The sequence below is a fragment of the Aquila chrysaetos genome, chromosome 5 (assembly GCF_900496995.4).
Source record: "Aquila chrysaetos chrysaetos chromosome 5, bAquChr1.4, whole genome shotgun sequence".
Classification (NCBI taxonomy): Eukaryota; Metazoa; Chordata; class Aves; order Accipitriformes; family Accipitridae; genus Aquila; species Aquila chrysaetos.
Window position 1 is genome coordinate 64511694 of NC_044008.1, and position 19566 is coordinate 64531259.

At 51.4% G+C, this 19566-nt stretch overlaps 1 protein-coding gene across 4 annotated transcripts in view; it reads right to left on the minus strand.

Annotated features, from left to right (window-relative positions):
* Positions 1 to 6400, minus strand: part of PIK3R6 (phosphoinositide-3-kinase regulatory subunit 6) — a 40779-nt gene extending 34379 nt beyond the window's left edge. For 3 of the 4 annotated variants that reach the window (XM_030016064.2, XM_041123796.1, XM_041123795.1), the window contains exon 1: positions 129 to 1703. The gene's annotated coding sequence lies outside the window, so the exon portion shown is untranslated. Of the gene's footprint in view, positions 1 to 128; positions 1704 to 5692 lie in introns of those variants that run through there. The other variant, XM_030016060.2, reaches the window with a different exon arrangement.
* Between the last annotated feature and the right edge of the window lie 13166 nt (positions 6401 to 19566).

Below are 19566 nucleotides of genomic sequence, written 5' to 3' on the forward strand. Positions count from 1 at the left end.
CCTGCCCGCGCTCCTCCTCTCCCCTCTCCCCCATCCCACCACCGGTTACCGCCCCGATCCCAACTCTTCCCAGTCCTGCAGCGGACACCCCAGCTTGCTTCTGGTGCGAGGAAGGATCGTACAAATACCATCGGCAGCGGCGAGCGAGCTGTTCTGTGTCGGAGCGTCCTGAAGGGAGACGTGGCAAGTCCTCAGCCGTAGGGAAGGCACATGAGCACGTGTACTTGCAGCTTTTCATCATGAGATGACAGATGTCCTGTGGAGCAGACCAGAATTTGCCAGCCCCTCGCGCTGCCCTCCCCCTTCTCCCTGCAGTTGCCTTCGAATGAGATCGGTTATGAAAGTAGTACATCAGAGGCTTCGTCTAACGTTACAAAGCTCCGGGGCGGCTGCCCAGCCCGCATTTCCTTTTAGCTCTGGCGAGAGTGGCTGCAGCACAAGTATCAGATGTGAGCCAAAGGGGGATTTCTTCACTGCATGTGTTGAAGGGCCATTTCCCCCAAGCCAACCTGAGTATTTGACATTGCATCCTCTGGGCTGCTCAAAACTGCAGCCGACAGCTGCTGAAACACCGTGCAATTGCTCCTCTGGACTCAGCATCATAGCTTACACCAGGAGAAACTGGTGCTGCAGCAAAATCATCCAGGGGAGTCCATCAGAGGCAGGTTTGACGTCCTGTTAGCACCTTCCTCCCTCTTAAACCATGTCCGTCTGCCAGTGGAGCAGCCGCTATTTTCGGCCCTGATCCTGACTTCCAGCCCAGCTGCACAGCCCAGGTAGGAAAGCAGGACAAATGCAGCTTTCCAGCCTCCAGCCCTCCTTACCGTCCAGGCAACAACAGCTCCAGGCTCCCCTGAGGACCTGAACCATGGCCAAGGATAAACACTGAGGGCAGGGTCTGGCTCCATCTCACCTTACATCAGCCGCCCCCAAGCAAGGTGTCTCAGTTAAAATGAAAACTAAGCAAAACTTTCGTTAGGAAACTCAAAAACCACATAAAGATCACCTGCCTTATTTCTGGCCCCATTCGGACAGGTTGCTGGGATGGAGGCGACCTGCAGAAGAGGCAGGGGGACCACGCATGCTGTGGAGCAGCCTGGAGCCCTTCTGGACTGATTTTCAGTTTCAGCTCAAAACCTGGCAGGGCTTGTGGTTTCAGACAGCTCTGATATGAAACCAGATGCTCTCCCTCAGGCTCTCACTGCCAAGGAAACGCATCTCAAGCTCAGACTCTGCTTTCCAGCAACACTTCGCTGCGCCGCTTGCCTGCTGGCTGCTCTGGCAAGGCACGTGCCTGCCAGGAGACTCATGCCCATGGAGGGAGAAGGTGAGAATGGCTCTTACAGCCATTTCACTAATAAAACACCTTCACAGCTCACGCTGCAGCAGACGTTCATCTGCCCATCAGGACTGAATGAGCCCCGAAGACCTTTGCTAAAGCTGGCGTGGAAGTTGAGCGGCTTCCTGGACACTAACGACTCTTTGGAGACTTCCTTGCCAACGTCACATTTCATTCTTTCTAAGGAAAGAAACGAGTTTTCCGGAAGCATCAGCTTTTTAGATTTAGCATCTCTTTCCATTCCCAGAGTCGGCTTTGGAAAAAACAATCAGAGGGAAAAAATAAGTGCGTTTTGAAAACCACTGCCAGGTTTGCTCATCCAAACAGCCCAGGCAAGTGCTGTCCACCTGAGGGAGAAGTAAGACCGGGCAGAGCTCAGGCTCCCAAATGTGGCCAGCCTGGGAGAGGCCAGGCAGTGAGCCACCTGCTTTCGTGAGGTGGAAGGGGCTGCGGGACGGCACAGCTGCTCCCTGCCTCCGTACACTCCCGTTCCCCGAGCAGTATCTCCCTTGCACAGTACCTTCACCAGCACAGTCACTGGCGGTACAGCCCCTTCACTCTATGGACGTGCTCTGTGTCACCAGCTGGGAGAAAGCAGTTTTGTGTTGACAGCAAATCCTTTACCCCTCACAAAGAAATGTGGGGTTTAAACAGCAGTTTCAGGGTGTGTTCAGCATCTCATGCTGTGGAGCAAGCAGCTCCCACCAGGCTGCAGTGAGATGTGCTCAGGCAGGAGTTCATGAACACGGCTGAGCCGGTGCCACGATGTCACATCGCTGTTCCTTGCAGCGCTCTGGCAGCGCGGCCAGTGGTCGCACACCAGTACCCACCAGCCTCGCCTGACCATAGGCATGATCTGGAGACTGCACCATAAGGGACCACCACGGGTGTACCTGTACCCAGAAGCCTCGGTGGTGAATCCAGCACTGTTTATAACTTAGGTCTTTTCTCCCCAGGCAATGCGACAGTGTCTCAGTGCCCAGCTGTGCACAGGGACGCAGTGCTCTTCCCCTCCATAGCAGAGGAGCTTTCACCCAACTCTGCTGGAAGCTGCACTCCGGTGGCCACATCTTCCCGACAGCGGAGGGGAGGTCACTGGGGCTCAGGGAGGGCACAGAGCAATTGCCCATGGGCTTGGGGGGCGGTCACAGGAGGAGGATGACCAGAGCCAGAGTGACCCCAGCATGATGTGCATGGCACCTTCCCCCGCTGTCAGCAGATGACCAGAGGTGTGCCCTTGGCATTGCTCTGGCAGTGGGCAACGAGCAACACAACAACTGCTGACAGGGAGCGCAAAGAGAGGCAGATGAGCAAGGAAGGGGCAAGTATACAACATCGCACCAGGAGGACGAGGCCAGTAACGAGATTTAATTACATGGTACAGGCAACAACAGAAACCACTGCTCTCAGTAGGACCATGAACACCCCCCAGTAACACCAGTCTGGACTGAAGAATCACTCTAGAGACTCACAAGCCAAACCCGTCCCAGCACAGATCACTCACAACAGCAGCTCCCTCAGAGAGCTTCTGCCCAAACTATGTTTGATGGACGGTGCTGTCTTCAAGGCATGTCACACCTCAAAATAGAAAGACGTGACTCAGCCAACACAGCATCTGCCTTCAGAACAGCCATTAACACCAGCAAAGCTCACAAAAGCAAGAAAGGAACTGGGAAAGCAACGCTTGAGAGCATCCACGTCTGGGTAGGAGTTGTGGTCAGTGCTGGGAAAGCTGGACACAACCAAACCGAGAGTGCTCTTGGGTCAGCTCTTTCCCATACACTTGGAGCAGAGAAAATCAGAGCTCACCTCTGTCGAATCCCCACCAAGGCTGGGCACACGGGGGGATGCTGGGGAGGGGTGCTGCTGCTGCCCACATCCCAAGAGCCAGCTGCAAAACCCTACGATGGTGACTGATAAAAGATCGCTATGGCCCTGCCACAACAGCAGCTGTGCCCACCCCATGTATCAGAAGGTGGTGGGTAGGTGGGAATTCAGTACACCCCAGCAAGATGGCACACAGGGCAACCCCTGCCAAAGGGCCCACAGACAGGTTTTACGTCAAGGTCCCTGTCACTAGCGGAGCGAGACCATGTCCTACACAAGCAGGACTGCTCTGAGATAGCATTCACAGGACTCCCAGAGGGAAACCATCTGAACACAAAGGAGAAAATGGAAACTGCTCCAATGGAGATGTACAAGTTAGTGCCTGGTGATGGGGGACAGCGGCCAGTCACCTCCCCCACAGCCCTTCCATGAAGCAGAGATCATCTTATTTTTGTAGCAAAAAAGAAAGCCATGTTTCTATCATGCAGTAACTTGAACATGTTGTCCCATAAGGTTCAGGAAACTCCAGTAAAACTATTGCTAGCTGCCCTGTGCCATCTCACCCAGTGCCAAGAGGTCTTCTCTTCTGTCTGATTTGGGGCCACCCAGCCAGTAATATGGGCTATCCCAGAATGATGGACAGGCAACAGACAGTGAAGTCTCATAGCTCTGTCTCTTTAGGAAACAGGACTAAAAGAACCAAAACATATGGCAAGCTATTTTGGGGCATAAACACCATCACAACTGATCTTCCCAGCAGTCCTCCAATACTTGATGTCAGGAGAGCCCTGTGCGAGCCCTGGAGCCCCAGCACCTCACGGCTGGAGGGGAGAGGCTGCAGGGCAGAGCCTTGCAGAGGACAGTGTCTGCTGCTCGCAGCAAGCTCCAGTCTTGCCAGAACAGCTTGAGGCTTTGAGGACTCAAGCTATTTCCTCAGGTCAAATTAATGTTTGAGAGAAAGCAGTGCAGTTTGAACAGATCTGTGTGACAGAGCAGAGGCTGGCCATATATTTCACCAGACTGACCCATGTTTCCTTCCATTGCAGATGTAGGATATACATTTAGATGTTCAGTAGGACCCTAAGCTGTAAAGGCTTAATTAATGTCTTGTGGATTTGGGCCATCCACAGAGGAACTCAGAAAGTGTTTGAGAAAGCCTTGGTAGCCATGTACTTCACAACCAAAGTACCAAACAACTACACAACTAAAAGTTTGTCTAATACTCGGAGGTGATAAATTAATCCTTGAAGCCCAGATGAATTTGCTTCTGTGTTCAGGCTTAGTCGAGAGACAGCAAGACAAACTGCAGCTAAGTTGCATAGACACTCAGAGAGCTTCCATGGGAGGGCAACAGCATCCCAGGGAGATGAGCGGTCCTCGTGCAGCCAGAGGATGCAGAGGAAAATACTCAGCAGGGCACAGGGGGGAGGAAGACTAAAATCTGCCTGTTGCACAGAGTTGGCTCATCTACATTTTTTTGAAGCTCGGCCCCAAGCACTCCCCTTTTTATTTCCTTTCTGGACGGGGCTGCTGCACTCTCCTTGTTATCACCACGACCATCGCTGTTTATTGCCATGTCACTGCTGCAGCGCTCAGGGCCCCCAAGAGACAGATGAGGCCCCAGGCCAAGGGGAGGGGAAGCCGGGCAGCCACACGACTGCACAAACAGCCAGCGCTGGAGCATGCATCACCCCGGCCATCCCCAGGCTGCGGCAAAATCCGGAGCACAGCCTCCCCCCGGGGCTGGATGCATGAGCACTGCCTGCCCTATGGGGCAAGGAGCTGGAAGGCGGGAGCCCCAGCAATGCCAGGGCAAGAGTGGGCGATGGTCCGGAGCAGCTGCAGGCAGGTGACTCCGTCCCTTGCAACTGGGAGTTGTTTCACACAGAGCAAAATGAATAAGCATGAGCTAGTGCTGAAACAGCCCCAAGTCAGTGATGTAATTCACTCACCCCATCTGGGCCGAGCAGCAAGCAGTTGCCGGCTGTCCGCAGGGCGTGCACGGGGGATGCGTGTGCAGCGAGTGGCCGGGGGCCTTGAACGAGTGCCAGAGCAGTAACAACATCAAAACTACCCGCGTCTGCTCCAGGGGCGCGGGCAGCAAAGTCTCCACGCTCCTCCCTGGGACAGGCTCCAGGGCATACCGCGTGTTTCCCACCAGGATCCTGCTCACTGGCAGGGTGCAGCAGGGGAAGCTTGCACAAATATTCCCTTCCTGCAGAGCAGCAGCACGTTCCTCTTCTCCAGCACCATCAGTCCCCCCTCCCTTAATTCACCCCAAGAAAGGAAACCAAACCGACCCTGTTCAAGGGCTTTCCAGGGTCTTTCATCCACAGGGATGCAGCACTCGCGCACACACACACTGCCAACCACTAAGACATTAAGCACTCCCCAGTAGAAGCGCAGCACTGGGGACCAACAGAGCAGCAGGCCCCCTCAAAGGAACGGAAAGAAGACAAGGCAGAGGGTGAGCACTGCACTTCCCCATGCACGGACCCGGGAGCAACACACCCTCCAGCACTCTACCTGCTTCTTCAGGGCAGGCACCGGGGAGCCCGGCGAGTCACACCTGCACCCGCGGTCCCGTCCAGCGCAGCGGGGACAGAGCAGGGTTCCGGAGGAGTCATCGCAGGGTCTGCTCTGCCTGGCGAGGAGGTCGGTGGGTGCCGGGAGAGCACCGGGGCAGCTGCCAGGCTCTGCAGCACACTTCAAAGTCTGCAAAGCGAAAAGGGAAGCGCTGGAGTTATTTCAAGACAACTTCCTCTTTCATCAAGAAGTCCCTCAAGGAGAAAGCTGTCCCCGCGCGGGTCGCGCTCGCCTGGTGCTCTCCAGGCGTGCAGGAGCAGGTGAAGAGGGCTCAGCTGTGCCCTGCCTCTAATCCCCAAAAACCAGCCACGCAGGTCAGGCTGCTCCGGACGAGCCTGTCCCGGGGCAGAGGCGGTGAGCCCGGGTGCTGGCACAGCCTCTGCCGTGCCACCGACCACCCCGCGCGGGGGCAACTCCGGCCGTGCTGCCGTCTGCCAGCCAAGGCAGAGAGAGCGCCTGAGGCTGCACACCCAGCACCTCGAAATAAACAGTGTTGCTACGAGAGACAAGGAGGAGTCTGTCCAGGAAGACACTTTTCCAGCTCCCCGTTCCAAGCACAGAGTTTTGTGCCTCTGCCAGCGCCTCCCGCCCGGATCATCTCGCACACATCTGCTTTTGCTCAATGCCAGCGCTGCCCCTGCAGCTGCGCAGGGCAGCCCCTGCCTGCTTGCTGCCAGCACAGGGATGCAGCCCGGGCAGGGGATGCCTGGCCTTTTCTGGAGTATGTTCTTGGGGAAATTTGCCGTTGTGTTGACAGAGGCGTTGGCTGTGTGTTGGTCAGAGCAGGTCTGGCTGTGCTCAGCAGGGCATCGCGTTGCCATCACTCGTGACTCAGCGTCAGGAGTGCAGCTCAAGGGATGAGCCCAAACGGGGCCACAGGTGAGGCTGCTCTGGGCTGCTGAGGTCTACCAGTGTCCTGACACTCAGTTAGGGTTGAGACCCATTTGCACATTGGCATAAGCCCAAGCTGGCACATGGGAGAGATCTGTGAAGCCAGCTGACCCAGCCCAAATCAGGAGATAAATGTTTATTCCTATGGGATGTGGGTGCAGGGCTGGGGTGAACGCACCAGCTCTGTCAGTCCAGCCAGCTGACGGAGCATGTGCACGCCCCACGCTTCATCTGCGCAAAGTGCTCAGGAAAGCTCAATAGCGTTGGCTGACCCCTCCAGCTGGGTCACTGCCACAACCAGTGCCATCCCCGCTTATGGCCAGGGCCCTGATGGATCAGCTTAGCACCCCAAGTGTTACCTTGAGCAACGCTTGAGGCTCTGAGCTTCTTTGGAGTAAGTGGGTTGGGGGGAGAAAGTATCCATAGAGGGACCGTGGGAACTGCAGCTGATACCATATCACTTCCCATGTTCTTCTACATGAGAAAAAGCATTAGGTATAGTTGCATACCTGGGCCCCAGTTTTAAAAATAACCTACTTCCTTCCTGACTGGGAGAGAAAGGCAGGAGGAGGCAGTTTAACTGGTTGTCAGCGTTACTTGCATTCAATTCCCACTCGTTGCACTGGTGCCAAGTTGCTGTGCTGAGCAGCATCCCCTTCCCCTTGCAGGCTGGCCGCCCCGTGCGGCTGAGCAGCCGTCCTGCGGGCAGGAAGGCTCCGGGGAAACAGCAGCAGCACACAACAGCAGATGATAACATCCTCATTTCCCCTGTCTTGTTTTCATTCACATTCGCTCCCATTCATGAAGGACACGCGCACGTGTCCTGGCCCCGGTACAGAATCACTGCAGAGCCCAGCGGCGCCAGTGGCCCCCAGCCCAGCCCAGTGGACAGCATGGTTGTGGCATATACACGTGGGGCCCTGTTTGCAAAAGCTTTGTCCCTGCTAGCGTCAGAATTAGCTTCTTCAACATGAGCGGACTAAGGTTTTGGGCATCACTGTTCAATAGCTTACTGTCCTCTGCCTGTCCATCTGTCCTGATGCCGTGTTGCATCCGTCCTTCCTCAGCAGGAGTTACCCAGCATGCCGGAGCTCCTGACAGAGGCAGGAACCGCCACACAGATACTGTTTCCCATGCAAATGCCACAGGAAGGTGAGCTGTGAAACCCATGCACTGACAGAAGTGGGGGTATGAGCCCCATGTGGTTGCATAGGAGGAGCAAAGGGTGGCACCAGCTACATGGCACCCCTTTGTCGCATGCGCTCTTGCTTTGGTGATGCTTCCCAAGCATCTTTCAAGGCTGAGATCTCCCACTTGCTGCTGGATATTTTCACTCCTCACCTCTCAGCTGGCCACTGCAGGTCCCAAACCTTCACCCTCCCCCTCATTTTCATTAGAATTAGATGCTCTCCTACTGCACAGCTACAGAAGGAGGATGCCACTGAGTTTCCTCACCCAGTTCCTGTAGCGCACACCCACCACCCCCCTCATTGCTATCAACTTTGGGATCCCAACCCAAAATTCACTTAGCTAAACGGATGTTCTGGAAACCTTCCCCTCTCGCCTTTTCTGTACATGCCATCTCTTGTCATAGCAGCAGCTGGATTTCAGTGTCAGCCCTCCTCTGGGTGTAGGGTCATATTCTCTTGTGGTAACACATGTAACAGGGAGGAAGGGGTTGGTTCTCCCTATTTTCTGTAACGGGCTGCTAGTTAGCAGCTGATGTCATTAGACACTGAAACATGTCCAACTGCCACCCTGAGAACAGGATGGGGAACTGCCAAGTCACCCCAGATAACCTTGCATCTCTGCCAACCTATGCTGGCAACGGTGAGAGGAAGAGCCAGGTATGACCCTGCTCAAACAAAGGTTTCAGTCAGAAGACCAAAAAAAAAAAACAACCCAGGAAAGAACAAAAATAGAGAGAGAACCTCTTGTGTGGCAAGCAGCATAGACCAGGTACAAAACAGCTCTTTGTCCCTGCAAACGCTGTCCTCTGTGATTTACAGGAGCACTGTAAAGGGCCAAGCTTGTATGCTTCTGTGCATGAATGGGATACACAACAGTTTTGAACCAATCTGAATCCCTCTCACATGGAAGAAGTCTGTCTCCCAAAATAAATAGAAAGAGCTCACTTGAAGCACTAATTCAGGAGGGGCTTTCCAGCCCAGAGAGGAACTTGCTGCCCAGAAAGGGGCTTTCCTACCGTGGGAGCAGCACGCAGCCTGCTCTCCACTCGAGATACGACAGCTGCCGGCACCTGAACTCGCGCCAGCAGCAGCAGCTCCCTGCCGCAGCGCACATCGCACAACCGCCGGGCCGTGACGCGCCGACACCGGCTGGGGCTGGCTCCCTCCTGGTGGTCACGCTCCAGCACCTCGCCGCGGCACACGGGGGGCCCGGCGCCTCGCAGCCCCTCGCTCGACACTGGCACCGGTGGGGCTGAAGGAGCGCCGGTGGCAATGCCAGGGCTGGCAGCAAGTAGGACCGGTGGAGACCTGGGTTTCTCCTCCCCATCGTGGCGCTGATGTTCGGTTCCCATTTTGGCCCCTGCTCCACACCCCACAAACGTCCAAATGTTCCTGTCAAAGGGGAGCTCTGGACACCCCTCCTCTTGCCTTGGTTTCTATTCATGGATGCTTTAGTTTTCCCTGCTTTAATTTTCCATCATCACATGGCTGCTTTAATAACACACCTAGCAAGTCTACCGAGTTTCTGAGGGAAGCAAAGGTATTTGCGTGAAGAAGATGATGCTGTTTGAGCACCACTCCTTCTAAACCACCCATCCTGCAGGGAAACCTCCTCTTGGCAGATGTCCACATGTCCAATGCTTTAGTCAATGGAGGGTTTTCTTACAGTTTATAAGGGAACAGGTCATAAACCAAGCAATATTTTCATGTCACAACTCTATTTTCCACCCTGAAATTCAACCAAATTCTAGTTTTACTCCAGCTTTAGCAAATACAGAAGATGGGGGGATTTGGGGGAGAGGGACAGCCAAGCAAACAGCCAGTTTGACGGTCTTTAAGGTGCCTTTTTTGTTTGTTCAAACTAAGCCATCTCCAACACTTTTTTTTTGTCTCGAAAAAATCCATAATAAGGAGGTAGAAGCAAGCAGAAGATAATAATAATAATAAATCATGGACTTTTCAAGTCTGAGCAGTGTCTCAGTACGTCCTGCAAGGGTGGAAAATGTCATCTTATTTGATAAAGACTGTACAGGTACTAGAAGTAGAAGACACGACTGCTAACCTACAGGTTAATTACAGGTTTGAAAAATCCAAGCAAATTGATTGCAATAAGTGTGAGCAAACAGCAGATAAGAAACCAGCAAGCTTTGTCTTTTTGTCCCATCTAGAGACCAGCTCCCACCATCCTTGGGGCTGCAATTACACACCTGGTATCAACACAACCGCCCAGCAGTGCAGGTGATGGAAAAACCCACTGCAAGTCGAGGTTACCCACTTGTGAGCAGGAAACTTTTGAGGCACCTGTAGGAAATGGGTCCGGCACTGCTGGTGGGTGCTGCAGCCATCTCATGCCAATGAACTGGGCATGCCTGCGCTTGCACGGGTCTATCAGTGATTTGCCCGTGCTGAGGAAGAAAACAGCTGCTTGAAATGGTGAGAGATCAATTTTTGTCCAAATCTTAAGTGCTGCGTGCACGTATGCCAAGGCCTATAGGTTTCTGCTGCCCGCTGCTTATACCTCCCAGGATCTTTTTCCCAGAATTTACAACTCCCCCATGGGTACCAAGGTGACAGTTTTGGAATGAGATCAAATCCTCAGCTTATCAGTTCTGCCGGCAATAACATGCAACAGGAAACAGCTCTTTTTAATCACAGACACTCTGCTCCACTCGTTGAGCTGATAAGCTGAGTGGAGAAGCTGTTTCTACAGTTGTTTTTCAGGATAGACAAGCAGGGCTTTTGAAATCCTTCTTAAGCTTCCAACCTGCTGCGTAAGGCAGAGAAAGGGGCAGGTTGTTGCTTAATCCCAAGGCTTGCTTATGCGGAGAATCCCAGGACAGGGCTGGACCCAGAAACCAGCCCCCAGTGCATGCCCAAGGCATGGTGACCACCTCTGCTCCCCCCTGCATGGCCATCCCTGCCCATTCACCCTGCCTAACCTGAACGTGTCTTGCAACATCCCCTATCATCAGCCTTCTCCAGCTGAGTCTATACATTACATCTCCTCTCATAGGTCACGTTGTCCATCATTTGGCAGTTTGCAGAGGAAAGAGGGTGGACCTGGCTTTTATGCCAGTGGTGCTCCTCGTTATGCTGGTAAAGCCTGATCTGTGACACCTGGGTGGGATACAGCAGCTCAGAGCCAGCTTGTGACCCCCAGCATCCCCACAGCTTTTCCAGCAGGAACACCACCTGTCCAGCTGCTCCTGCTCCAAGGGGAAAATTGGCACTTGTCCCTGTTGAACAGCAACCTATGGAGAGGTAAAAAATCTGGACTCAACTCAGTTCACTTTAAATTCCAGTTCTCTAGTACAGTCACCATCCTGCACAGCCTCACCTATGAAGGTAATTCAGATGCTCTTTGCTCCATCTCCCATCTCATTATCGAATAGATTGGAAAGCCCCACCAGCAGGACAGGCCCTGCACAGCCACCTTCCTCCATCCTCCCAGCTTGGCAATGAACCTATGCTCAGACATGGACACTGGCCTCCCATCCAGCTTGTGGCAGATGCACCAGGTCTGCGTTTCCCCAGTTCCCTTACAGGCAGCACAGGAGAGGTGGTGGCAGAAACTCCACCAGGCTCAGACGGCTCCTCGATGTCCTCGGGGTTTGTTGTGCTGCCACAGGAGCAAAATCACATCAGCTTAAACTCAGTTTGGTTCTGACAAATCTTTCACTTCCCTGTTGTTTCCAGGTACTTGAAAAGGGTTGGTTTGTTTGTGCTGGCATTTTCCCAGCAGTTGAATTAAGCTAAGAGAGCTCCAGCTCCTTCCCCCATTCTAAAGGCTCGTCCTTCACTTGTCCTTCTCCAGTCTTGCAACCTCACTTTTTCTCCACCCATTCCCAAAAGTCACTGCAAGAGGGAGCCTTTAGCTGAGTCTCAGAGCACCTTGGCAGTAATTTCTTCATGTCAGGTGATTTAAAGCATTTAACATTCCTGAGTGCACCCACCTACCTTGCATAAGGGGACCTGGCCCTGCAGCTGACCATTATACTGAAGCCACCAGCTCCCAGCTGGGCTTTTCCCAGTTCATGCAAACATGCCTTTAACACTTTCAACATCACCCACAAATAGCTTTCCCTCTCCAGCAAGAACTTGAGCAGCTTTTCCTTGTCTCTCTCTCACTGCTAACACGCTCACAGAGTGAACGTATGTTGCTGTCATGCTCCTGGAGCCCAGTGTCTGCTTTTCGTTTCCTAACGCTGAGATGCTCCTGTGTTTGCTGTTTGTCACCTGCTTTCATCCCAGCACCTCAGCCATGTCCTCCTCATAACAGGTCAGTGAGGAGCTTGCAGCTTAGCCAGGCGGGTTGGGCACCATATGTCCTTCTCTTCCTCTGCACGTGTAGGATGAGGAAAATTATATTGTCTTCTTGGGTGAACCATGGGGAGATCTACTGATGTCACCCAGTGAAAGCGAGGGATTGCTGACGCTATCAAAGATACAGAAAGTTGCCTCCTGAAGAAGCAAAAGTGTTTGCTGATACTAACCACTGTCTCTTACCTTTGCAGTGGTTAAGAATTTTCACACTGGAGTCCCTTCACTGGCATTGACCCATCCCAGCTAGGTCTGTCTGTACTTCCCAGAGCAGCTCCACATTTCTTAAACAGGGACATCACAACTAGATAAAACAGGTTTGTTTTAAACACATGAACAACATGACAAACTATTTTATTGATTTACTATTTCCTTTTTCTCTTCCCATTTCCTCACTGCTGGGGATCTTTTTCGTAAAGTTCAACACCTTTGGGATTTTATTTCTTGGTGCTTTTCAAAGCCAGGGATGGAGAGCTGGGAAAAGAAGACAGACAGGAGAAAACCACAAAGGAAAAATAAAAAAATCATGACAACTGAAGCTTAAAAATTCCCCAGAGAAAAAACAGAATTTGGAAGGAATAGCTGAAGCATCTCTTTCTAGCACCCTGCAACGTAACGATTGCGCCTTTACCCTTTAGTTATTTTCCCAGTTTTTTCAGTCCGCTCCATCTGCTGGCAGCCAAAATTCCTCTTCCCGCTCCACTGTGGGACCACCCTAGCAGTCTCGGCGAGAGATGAGGCAGCTCCTCCAGGGCGTCTCCGCGGGGTGAGGAAGCACCAAGCCCCCACATGCGTGGGGCTGGCTGCGGTAATGGTGCAGTGGGTGCAGGCGTCTCTGCCCCTCAAGCACCCAAGGGGCTAACATGGCCCCCACCTACATCCCGCCCGCGGGGAGAGCTGAGAGTGTGCTAGAGCAAAACCTTCACGGTTCGAGGTTTTTCGCTGCAGGCTGCGGCTGCTCACAGAGCAAGGGGCTGCTTAGATTTCTCTTTTGTTTTCATGGGTTTATTGAAAGAGAAACTTTACATAAAAAGCATGACTATGCACGCGCACCTACCTGCTCTATCTGGCCACCATGTGTTAATAACCAAACCGTATCTATCTGTATCATATTACATACTATACTTAATTATATACCTGGCAGCAGTGGAACTGTTTAAGTAACAAAGGTTCACACTGCACACAGACCCACACATGTATCTATACTTCTTCACCATAGAAAGTTTGTGGAACTATTTTTTACGCTAAAAAGAAACATGCAGTGCATCATTTATATTACAGCACATATATGCGTATACATACACACAAGCTGAATATGTATGTTATACAAATGATTCATTGATAGGTAGAGATAAGCAGGTAGACGGATAAATAGTTATGTATATTTCCTGGCACGGTTTCATGCACAAGGGGTATTCAAAGGCTTTAAAATAACTAACAGACGACTCAGTTCATGCAGACCTGAGTCCCACGGCTTGCATATTTAGACACACAGTCATACCGGGAGAGTTCAGAAAATATCTCTCACTGACTTAAACTTTTGTAAACACATTCTAATAGAAAGTGAGAAACACAAAGATATCACAACCTCCTTTAGCTATGTTTTGCAATCACCGATCAACAGCTGTTATCTACACCCACTCTGCCTGTCAGTGAAGAGCATGACTTACGGGCTGTGTCCACCCGGTGGGTGCCTATCTCCACCAAGGGACCTCCAGGCTCCAGCTAATATTCACATGGTTGCTTAGAGCCATACCTAGGAAGAGAGGGATGGAGGGCAATGTAGGATCAGTCTGTTCCTCCATCCTGCATTGGGCATGCTCCTTGTCACAGGGGAAGGAGCCCCACTGCCCAACCCCGCCACCATGGCCAAGCTGGGGGGGGGAAGGGGACAAGGGGACCTGTAGCCCAGCCACAGTGTTGGGCTCCAGTCCTCAGCACACAGCCCACCAGGCTACTCACTCACTGCAATGGAGGTAATTTGTCCTGAGCATCCCAGGGACAGAGGACAGAATGGGAAGGCTGCTGGAGCACCTCAGCTTGGTCCCACAAAAACTGTTACAGGAGCATGAGGCAAGTTGCTCCTTACTGATGGCTTCCTGGAAAAAGAAGAGTAGAGACAAGGTAGAAGCCAGACATCTTCACCCTTGCTTGCACCCAGCCCAGGCTACAGGGTCCATTTCTCCTCACCAAAGTGTCTTTCCTTGGGTGATTTCTGATCGGGATAGATGCCTCTTCTGCTCTTCCTTCAGCAAGCAAGCAGAGAAAGCATCATGAACACCAGCATCCCCCCCCAGTTTTTTAAGGCTTCAACCCTCCTCTGCCATCTGGGCAGTCTTTGGCCTGCAGGACTGGCACAATTACCCAAACGGTCTTGGTTACACACAGCCTCAAGTCACATGTTAAAGTACAGATGGCTCCTTAGAACGGGAAGAGGTTGGCTTCTAACTAAAGATTAGCACGTATTTCCTTTTGCGATGGCTGTGAAGTTAAACAGAGGAGGAAATCTCAGCTGTCGCTCAATCTCACCTCTACCCAGATTGCTTGCGATGGTTCCAGTGTGTCACATCTCGGAGGAACCACACGGCTCTCAGTCACCCAGTCCGTGGCAGGAAGGGGTTCTGATGACGGTGTGGAGCACAGAGAGATATGAGATGTTGCATGCACTCAGTCCCTTCTTTCACACGTTGCCCATTTTCCAGGGACTGGCTGCAGAGTGCTGCATTCGCCACCACAGCTGGATCTACCCCATCGTTTCTTGTACCCAGTGCACCATTAAAACTAGCCATAAGACAGCAGCAAAAATTTAATCAATATCTTTAGGATTACAGTTCAGCTGACCACCTGGGCAGGAAAACCCTCAATGGGCTCAACTTTCTTCTAGGAACCTCTCACAAGAGCATTCTGTCCTCAAGCAGTTTAACCTGGGCCACAGTTGACAGGAAGTCAACACAGAGACCAACTATTGGAAAAAACGTGCACTGTTGCACAGGGAAAGTACTGATGATTCAGGGTCTCATTTTTCCCTGCAAGTCAGCACTCAGCCGGTGCCCACAGGCAGTGCAGAGGGGCAGCACTGCGTGACCCACTCCTGGGAGATGGGACAGAGCCTGCCATCAGCAAAGATCTCCCAGTAGATCAGAGTGTGGACCCAGGTCCTGGGTATCCTGACAGATCCTCCCCAGATTTCTGATTACAGGAGCAACATCTCAGCCTGCAGTTCATGGGTATCTACTAGAAAGTCACTGCAATCGTCAGTGCACGGGCAAGGTGGACTGAGCCAATCTACATCTCATCACCACTGAAAACGATGTTTGCATACGCTCCCTGGTCCCAGCCACACCAGGTCTGGACCTTTTCACCAGCCGTTCAGCTTCCTAAGCCAGTGGGAGACTGAATCAACAAGAGAATTGCTTTGGCCATAGAGTGATCAGACAGGAGACCTGATGCAAGAGAGGACATGGCCAGAAGCAGGACTAGTCCCTGTGAGGACAAAGAGTGTTTGACTAGCTGAGCCACCCTGCTTGAGATCTTCTCTGCAGATGGAAACACCAGCTAAATACACTGCATTACACTGGCCCACTGCTGTCCAGAAAGTTTTATGCAGTCAAGCCCAAGTTTTGGTTATCCTAGAGATGGGTAAACACCAAAAAATATTCTTCATGCTTGCTTTGATTTGGAGTTCAGTTTTTGGATGTACTTGCTCTGGCTGCAACCCCTTAGCCTTTGCATTCCTTTCTGCGAGTGCTGCAGAGGAGGTGCCTACGGAGGGGAGAGGGAATTACAAGGGCACAGAGGTGAATATTGGAAGAAGGTGAGTTCAGGATTGGCACAGAAAAGCCCACTCCGTTTCTCCCACAGTCAGCTGTCTGCACTAACTGGCACAGGCATACAGGCTCTAAGACCCGTGCTGCATCCAAACACACTGATAATTATGCAACTTTGCATCATTAGCACACCGTTACTGTTCTCCAGTGAATTTTCCCTGCTAGGAAAACTGTTCCTCATGCAGGCACAGGGAGCCTTGTTAACTTTTAATTGATCATTGATTAGCACAAGTAAGATAAGGGCAGTGGAGCAGCAGGCATTTCCAGGAGAGATAAACACCCGCCTGCAGCCCAGAAATATTTCACTTGTCCAGATTTGCTCTCATTAGTCCCGAGACAAACAGGGAGTCCGATGCCCTTTTCAGTCATGGGTGCTGGCCAAAACCCCTAAGAAATTAGCAAAATTCACAGAAATTTCCAATCTTGTCTACTTTACAGGTGCCTGTAAGAGCAGCTAAATCATGCACATGGGAAACAGCCTGATCTACCAGCCGAGAAACCTGCAGCCGCAAGAGGGAACTAGGGGAGGGAATTTGGCAGCAGAAGATATTCCCTGGATTTTCTTCTTCTTCTCCCTTTCCTTCTGAAAGTGCTGGATTATTCATGGGTGTCTCAATAAACCCCTCTGGGTCAGGCAGATCCTGTCACCGGTGGAGGGCTGAGTCTGGCTGTCGTGCTGTGGCTCAGTTAGCCCGTCACCAACCCGCAAGCAGGGAGCCAAGCTCGGGGCTCGCCGGCTGCCAACCCTGCCTGCAGGACCTGAGCCGTCCCCAGGTACCTCTGCTTCGGCTGAAGGTAATTTAAGATGCAACCATGGGAGCAGACAGGCAGCCAGAAAGGAGGAGTCGGTGCTTGTGGGGCTGTGACCTCTAACCAAGGAGACACCCTGGGTACATTAATCTTCATCGTGTAATGGTATGCGGGGACTGAGAGCTGCCGGGAAGCCTGACTCTGCTCTTTGCTATCTCTTGCTATAGCTGAGAGAACAGATGAGCACCTTTGCAATACCTCTTTGTAAGAGATCTCCTGGAAACAAGCCAATTCAGGTCCCATAACCCAAATCCCCAGGTTCTTGTGGGCTTCCACGCCCCATGTTGTCCCTCATCTGCTGGTCTCTTGCTGCGGGGCACCTAGAAATGCCACCCATTAAACTACACATTTGTCTACCAGGAAACAAAAGTACAAGAGGAAGGTTTTCCCCAGCAATTCCAGCAGACTAGTTGAGCACGAGGAAGGGACTAAAGGTGCCAAGCTGCACAAGCCTGTGGGCAGGTCCCTATGCCCAGGTGAAGTGCCCCATCGCCAACCAAATGCTTGGGCTATTTTTGTCCCAGAACACCAAGCCTGGGTGCAGGTTCCAGCTTTCTCCAGGCAGCCGTCCTCATCCTGGGCCTGACAGACCTCTGCTCACCTCTGGCAGACCATGTGAACTTTGCAAACAAACTTCTTCCCCAACATGACAGTAAAGCTAAAGAAAAATCAGTCTAAACAGACCCCATTTAGGAATGAACGTGTTTTTCCCTCACCCAACATGCTTCAAGATACAACTGTCATTATTTGGGAGCATTCGTCATCCCACAGCAATGTCTCCATTCAAACAACTTGATGATGATCTATATGGACCATGGAAGGTGGGTTTGATTGCCCCACCTGCCAGAAGAGGAGGGCACATGTGTTTTCTAACTTTTAGGGGAGTATCTTAAACCCTGCAACAGTGAATCCAGGACAGGCAATCGCATTCCTGCCTATCGATGCTAATTCATTCTGTATATTTCTAATTAGCTGCCAGATCAGGAATGGCCACTTAAGGACCCCTTCTCTGGATGGGTGTTGGGTCACATTGTTCTTCACCTCATGCACTAGGACACCTCCATCCCTGAAGCTATTCAAACATTGCCTGGACCCTGAGCAACCTGATTGACGTTGCCTGTATGCACTAAGCTTTGTGCGTTCTGCCAGCACTGAGCCACGGTGGCTCTGGGGTGTCAGACTCAGCTCTCAACCAACTCCTGCGGCACACTGGTACCTGACACAGGCATCCACACCAAGATGGCTCCTTGTGGAGCTGACAGCGAGAAGCTGTGGGGATCACACCAGTAAAGATGAGGAGCACCTATGCACAAAGTGCCATTGGAGAAGAGTGGAGGATGGAGGGTCACTACTGATGATGGGTGGTGAGAAGTCACCCCGCAGTGTGTCCCCACACCACATGTCCATGTCCCACCTCCCCGGCAGTGGAGCATGTCCCACTCCAGCTGTGCTGAGTCCAGCAACTTCAGCTGAAGTGGCTGTGGGGTGACAACCCCTGACAGAGCAGGGGACTATCTGAAACTGCCACTGCACCCTGGTAAATTAACACATACAAAAACCCCAAGGCACTTTTTTTTTTTTTTTTTTGGTAAAACCTGTCTCATCTAAGTTGGTGTTCCCAGCCTGAAACACTGAACACACCTTATCCAATGTCTTCCCATCCCTCACAGACACAGATGGGCCACAGACCAGCTCACCTTTGATGCTGTGAGAATTGCAAAAAGCCCCGTTGAGTTGATTTGACCATATCTACAAGAAGCAAAACTAGTTTTGTTAAATAGTCTAGCCTTAACCCAGCCTTGCTTATTTTATCAGCAGCTCTTTGCTAAATCTTTTGTACTTACAAAACCAAAACCCTTAGCTATGCAGCACTTCAAGGATGAGACTTGAGCCTGGATCCTAAACTTTTTGTCATGCATGTTTTAGAACAAAGTACTTTCTTTCTGCTTTGGATTTAAGTATGCACCTGCCTCCTTCCACTTTTCTTTTTAAAAAGAAAAGAACAGACAAGGGGGATTTGTGGTTCAGGGTTTGGGCATTTTTGTTGTTGAGAACAAACAACAGCAGATTATGATTCCAGCTTGGAAAATAAAGTATTTTCCTTATTTGCCTTTTCAAAAGACCCTTTTCTTTTTATTTAAAAAACACGTTTTGTTATTCTCTAATCAGAGTGGAAAAATTAATACATAAAAAAAAGTGCTGATTAACAAAAGTTATTCTCATCTGGTTTTTGGCTCTGAGCTAAGCTGACTCTTCCCATGTTATTTATTTGATTATGACACCTCACACCTACCAACTAAGCCTCTTTCCTTGAATATCCTCCAGTGACACTGGAGACAGGTAAATATTTGCAAGTGTCATTTCATATTTCAGAGTACTTTCAGTAGCAACAGCTCCATCTGCAAAGTCTACATCCCCAAAGATGCAGAAGAGATTTCCAAGTCACAAATACCATAATACCCAGCTGCTGGGCAAAAACTTGCTGCCCCCAAGCAGTCACCCTTCGTCCCAGGGCTCTGCTGTGCACTCTGGAGCTGGACCTTGCCCACAGCCCCAGGAGCTGCCAGGCACCCAGCTCGTGGCGTAACTCGTATTTCTCTACAAAGCAATGCAGCAAAGGTCAAGGAGCCTCCTAGAAAGGAAAGGTATGCACAGATCTCACCTTGCACACACAAGCTCTACTAGTTTCTGTTCTCCTTAATCCAGCATGAAACCAATTTTGGATTTACAACATCAAAACCTGCTTTTTACTCACAGAACAGAAGCAGCTCAATTA